The following is a 6597-nucleotide window of genomic DNA, read 5'->3' as shown; positions in this document are numbered from 1 at the left end:
GGTAATTTTGGAATTGCAGAGACAGATACTTGGCATAACAAAGACATTGCTTGAGTCCAGGCTCTTTGTCCATTTCCAGTGTCCTGCTATTCCATACCCAAAGGGCACAAGGTAACTATGGCTCAAGTACTTGGTTCCACGCCACATATGTAGAAGAACTGAATTGCATTCTGTGCTCCTAGTTTGTCCCAGCTGTCAGCAGGCAATTGGGAAGTCAGTAGATTTTAAGGCAATAATGTCAGCTCTCTTTCTCCCTCTCTAGCAAATTTTTTAAAAATTGAAATAAATTTAAATTATGGAATTATACTTTTTATAACATGAACAGTAAAATTTCAGGATCTTTGTTATTTTATTATTTAGTGATCATTCTATTTTCCAAATTATTTTTTAAAAGTATGGTACTTTTGTAATCAGATAATTATTCAACTTTTATAACTACATAATAGGCTATACTTACTTTTACTTCATTTTGTCAACATGAAAATACTTTTTAAAGTATCTAATTTCCTAAAACTATATTTATAATTACAAAATAAAAATAATTATTTCAACCAAAAAGTATTAAAAAGTAAATAAAAATCCTTCAAATGATATAAGGAAAATTATTTTTACATTTGAAGTGTTTATACAGGAAAATACTCAATTTTGCTGACTCATATTTGTGAAATAAATTATTTTCCTTTCAAGAAGGTTCCCTATGGGAACCGCCTGCAGTGCTGACTTCTTCATATGGGCGCCGGTTCAAGACCCGGCTGCTCCCCTTTGGACCAGCTCTCTGGTATGGCCTGGGAAAGCAGTAGATAGCCCAAGACCATGGGGCCCTGCACCTGCATGGGAGACCTGAAAGAAGCTCCTGGCTCCTGGCTTTGGATTGGCACAGCTCCAGCCATTGTGGCCAACTGGGGAGTGTTCATACATTTTTGTTAAGAACCACAACTATATTAAAAATGGTTTAATGTGCTAACAGGTACAATAACATTGTTTTATTGGGCTGCTGCTGTGGCATAGTAGGTAAAGCCATGGCCTGTAGTGCTGGGATTCCATTTGGGAACCAGTTTTGGTCCTGGCTGCTCCACTTCTGATCCAGCTCCTTGCTAATGTGCCTAGGGAAGCAGAGGAAGGAGGCCCAAGTGCTTGGGTCCCTGCACACACATAGAGACCGGGAAGAAGCTCCTGTATCCTGGCTTTGGATGGGCCAAGCTCTGGCCGATGTGGTCATTTGAGGAGTGTACTAGGAGATGGAAGATCTGTCTTTCTCTCTCTCTCTGCCTCTCTAGAACTCTGCCTTCCAAATAAATAAATAAACTTAAAAAAAAGACAACTTTTAAAATGTTATATACTAAGGGATTACTTACTAATTTGCATTATATTTCCATAAACTGCAATGTGACTATATAATCAACACAAATATTACATACATTATTGGTGTTTCTACCCTTATGTGTTATTACAGCCAGAAGAATGAGTGCTATGGCATGCCAAGCCCTCCTATCACCTTCTTACATAAATTCCTTTAATACAAGAACTCCACAGAAAAGAGACAATACATGACGAATGTCAAAAATCTTGTAAAAATGAATTGAAAAATAAGTTTTTGGGGAAAGGGACATCATTGCAATAGCATTTAAGCTAACAGTTAGGATACCAGAGTGCCTCAGTTAGACAGCTGACTGGCTTCTGATTCTACCTTCCTGCAAATGAAGACCATAGTTGGCAATGATGAGACTTGGATTGAATTTGTGGCTCTCAACTTCAGCCTCCCTGACCTGTGGAAATGGGAACCCATCTGCAAAATGGCAGTATACTCTCTCTCTGCCCATTATGGCCATTTGCAAAGTGAACCAATAGATGGAAGACCTCTCTCTCTCTTTCTCTCCCTCTCTCACTCTGTGTGTGTGTGTGTACCTCTTTCAAATAAATAAAGATGTAATATATAGACATATAAACCTTATAAAGATGGAAATATACATCTGTAATTTTCAAAATGTGGTAAAGTATTGACAATTACCAATTTTAGGTTATAGGTACATAAAGATTCATTAGTTTCTTCTCATTTCCAGTCTCTATACAATTTTTCATAATAACAGTTTCTGTCTCCATCTCTCCCTGTCACTCTGTGTTTAAAAATAAAACAAATTAAAACTGGTCTAAATGCTACCAGTATATTTTGTAACTCTGCTACTTGTTTTCTACAGAACTTAAGACAATATTAAAAATCTAACATAACAGGGGTAAGGACATAAACTCTTAAGAGAGTACAGTTTTGTGTCTTTTTAAAGTTAACCTAGAGTAAATTCAGTTAGTGTCAACTAAATACAATGAACATGGTAAGCCAAGAGAAACAGGGAAAACTTGATTAATGGATAGAACTTAAAATTACATAAAATAAATAAGCTCTAGTGTTCCAGGGAACAACAGATATTGTTTTCCATGTCAAAATTCAGAATAAAGGATTTTGAATGTTTTTCCACAAAAATGATAAAATGAGAAATATTTATCTACTCTGATTCGAAAATTACACAATGTATAGTTGTATATAGCAATACCTCATGGTACCTCATAAATATAATCTTTTGTCAATTTAAACATGTAATCCCCAAAGAGCTAAAATTAAAAGGTCAGTATTCATAAAACACATTTTTTTTTTGACAGGCAGAGTGGACAGTGAGAGAGAGACAGAGAGAAAAGTCTTCCTTTTGCCGTTGGTTCACCCTCCAATGGCCGCCGCAGTAGGCGCGCTGCGGCCAGCGCACTGCGCTGATCCGATGGCAGGAGCCAGGTGCTTATCCTGGTCTCCCATGGGGTGCAGTGCCCAAGGACTTTCACCATCCTCCACTGCACTCCCTGGCCACAGTAGAGAGCTGGCCTGGAAGAGGGGCAACCGGGACAGGATCGGTGCCCCGACCGGGACTAGAACCCGGTGTGCTGGCGCTGCTCGGCGCAGGATTAGCCTAGTGAGTCGCGGTGCCGGCTATAAAACGCATTTTCAATGACTTATACACAAAGGGAAATGAGAACACTAATTGTTGAATTTTCACACTTCACTATTATAAAAACTAGGGGTCAGCATTGTGGCATAGAGGGTTATGCCGCCCCCTGTCACTCTACCATTCAAATAAGCCAATAAATGTTTAAAAACTGCATAACCAAACTGAGACACAGTAAAACCAATATTAAGAAGAATTTTACAGCTATAAAACACTAAAATAAAGACTTCAAATTAACAACAGGAACTGAAATAAATAAAGACAAAGTGAGTGAAAGACAATACAGAGAAGAAATGATCAAACAGAAAACAGAAAAACAATAGAAATAACAAAACCAAAAAAAAAAAAAACACCTCAAGTCAACACTACTGACAGGACTAATAACAAAAAGCAGTGATTCTTAAATTATGACAATCAGTGGTTAGTATTTAGACTAGCAGTTACACTGCATCCAATATCAGAGTTCCTGGGCTCAACTCAAAGTTTTGGTTCCTGATTCCAGCTTCCTGCCAAAGCAGCCACTGGAAGGCAACAGGTAATGCTCCTGTCATGCGTGTGGGAGACCTGGATTAAACTCCAGGCTCCAATCCCAGCCACTACGAGCATTTGGAGGGTGAATCAGTGAATTACATGGCTCTTGTAAACTATTTACAAAATTAAAATGAGGAAGTAACCCAATGTCCATAAATGTATGGATAAAGAAAATGAGGTATATACATACAATAGATTATTCAGCTTTAAATGGTGAATAAGTCTGACAAATTCTACAACATGAACCTTGGGTCACAAAAAGACAAAGACAAAGGGGTTGGCACTGCAACGTGACAGGTCAAGCAGCCAACTCCCTGCTAAGATGTCTGACAAGGCAATAGAAGATGACCCACAAACATGGGTCCCTGCTGCCTTCATTAGAAGCCCAGATGCAGTTCCTGGATTCTTGCCTAGGCTAATGTGGCTATAGGGGGAGTGAAACATCTGACTAAAGGTCAATCTCTTTCTAACTCTGCCTCTCAAACAATTCTTAAAAAAGACAAATACAAATATTATACTCATATAAGATACTCTGCAAAGGTGGATGATAGGAACTGAGGAAAGGAGGCATAGAAAATTACCATTTAATAGATACAATTTACAGATTATATATGCAGTGGCGTGATTGTGGTTAATACTACTAACTGTATAGTTAAGAATGGTTGACAGTAAATTTAAGATTATATGTATTTATTACAGTAATAAACAATGTTTGGGGGACTGATAGTTCATATTCATACATATATTGCCAGTTTCCAGTGAGGGTTTACAAGCAGTATAAATCCAACAGAAATGAGAAGTAGCACCTGTATCTTGCTTTGCAAATGCCATTATCCACATAAAGCAGGAAGTTAAGGAGAAATTAATGGTTCCATAATTGTATCAGGAAAAGAAAAAATGACTCTGGGGGCCAGTACTGTGGCATAGCAGGTAAAGCAGAGAGCTGGATTGGAAGTGGGGCAGCTGGGACAGGAATCGGAGCCCATATGGGATCCCGCACCCCAGACCAGGGCTTTAACCCACTGTGACACAATGCCAGCTCCATCAAAGTTTTTAAAATAAAATAAAACTACTAATAGTAAAACTGAGATATTTGGCACAGCAATTAGGTCACCTTTTGGACACCCACATCCCATATGAGAATTCCTTGGCTTTAATCTGGCTCTGATCCCAACTTTAGATTCCCTGGAGGGAGCTACTAAAGGCGCAAGTGGTTAGCTCCCAGCCACCCACATTGGAGATATGGATCAATTTCTCAGCTCCTGTTTTCATCCTGGTCCAGGTCCAGTAGTTGTATTCATTTGGGAGTGAACTAGCATATGAGGTCACTGCCTTCCAAACAAATACATTTTTAAAAAGAAAAGCAAAAAAAATCTAACTCAATATTAATATAAATACTTGAAATAATACAGATCTTTCCTTATACTAGAAAATTACAAAACATAAATAACAATTTAAAATCATAATCTAACATCATACTATTACAAAAAATAAACACTGATGTATAAGAAAATAATATGAAAATAAAAACAGTATTTATATTACTAATTATTACACAGGATAATCAAATTAATAGCACTAAAAACATTGAGAACACAAAGTCACTTCTACAGTACCTTTCCACAAAAATGCATAACCTCAATTTCAATGACTAACATGACATAAATCCACACTGAAAGATGAAAATGTTCTATAAAATCTTTAAAAGCATAAGGATTATGAAAATAAAAGATAACCTAAGGAAACATACCATTCAGGAGGCATATGACAATCTCATGCAAACTGGTATACAACATCAAATCACAGACCAATAAAATGATACTAAAGCTACAAATATGCATATGCTACATGGATCAATTAACATATATCGATTTTAATATCCTGGTTTAGGTAATTAATTAGGAAAGGAACAAGAGGACTAATAAAAAAGTGATGTGTACTGCTTTAAAGCCTTTGTGTATAACCCTGTGGAACAGTAGTCATTCTGCATTTAACTTGTTGATAATATAACTAGTGGTGCATTAAGCCTGTGAACATAAAGTCTATAGAAATTTTGTTACTGCAAAAATTAAAGAAAAAAATAAAGGAAGGAAGGAGGGGCGATTGAAGAAGACTGACAGGGAAGGAAGCATGGTTACTTTAGCACTGTTATCTGCAAAATACACGAAATCTGTTCTCTTTATAGTAATAAAAATTACAAGCAACTGATGAAGACTACTGCAAAATAAAAAATTTTCTATTATTTTTAAAACTTATTAATTATTGAGACTGTACTGAAATTACTCACAATGGTTTTATAGAACCAGTGAAACTATACAAAACCCTACCATAAAAAATAAGGTATTATTAAGGAATATAACTTTACAAATTCTAATAAAATTATAATTATTGGAGGGAATATTAAAACTAGATTTTTATTCATGAGATGCATATTCTATTTTAGAAAAAATTTAATTCAAAATGCCATTTAATTAAATCTAAATGTCTACCATTTGGGGCAAGTCAGCTCAAGCTGACTCTACCCAAACGGTAGAGTTAGAAACATACCAGGGGATTCCAATTCAATCCCATCAAGGTGGCATGTACCAATGCCATTTCACTAGTCCATTTGATCAATTTCTGTTCACAATTGATCATAATGATAGGACTAAGAATCAAAGGGATCACATAAACAAGACTAGTGTCTGAAAATACCAACAGATAGAAAAAAAAAGGGGGGGGGGAGAACAATCCAACATGGGAAATGGGATACACAGCAGACTCATAGAATGGCAGATGTCCTAAACAGCACTCTGGCCTCAGAATCAGTCCTTAAGACATTCAGATACGGGTCAAGAGCCCATGAGAGTATTTTAGGCATGGAAAGCCAAGACACTCTGGAAAAAAAAAATGACCTAAATGAAATATCTCCCAAGTGAGATCCCAGTGGAAAGAACAGGGCTATCAAAGAAGGAGGTACCTTTCTCTGAAGGAAGGAGAGAACTTCCACTTTGACTATGACCTTGTCTAAATATGATCAGAGTCGGTGAAATCAAAAGGCTTCCATAGCCTTGGCAACTCATGACAAGAGCCTAGGGTG

This window comes from Lepus europaeus, chromosome 11, assembly GCF_033115175.1.
Source record: "Lepus europaeus isolate LE1 chromosome 11, mLepTim1.pri, whole genome shotgun sequence".
NCBI classification, from domain to species: domain Eukaryota; kingdom Metazoa; phylum Chordata; class Mammalia; order Lagomorpha; family Leporidae; genus Lepus; species Lepus europaeus.
This window is presented reverse-complemented; position numbering follows the sequence as displayed.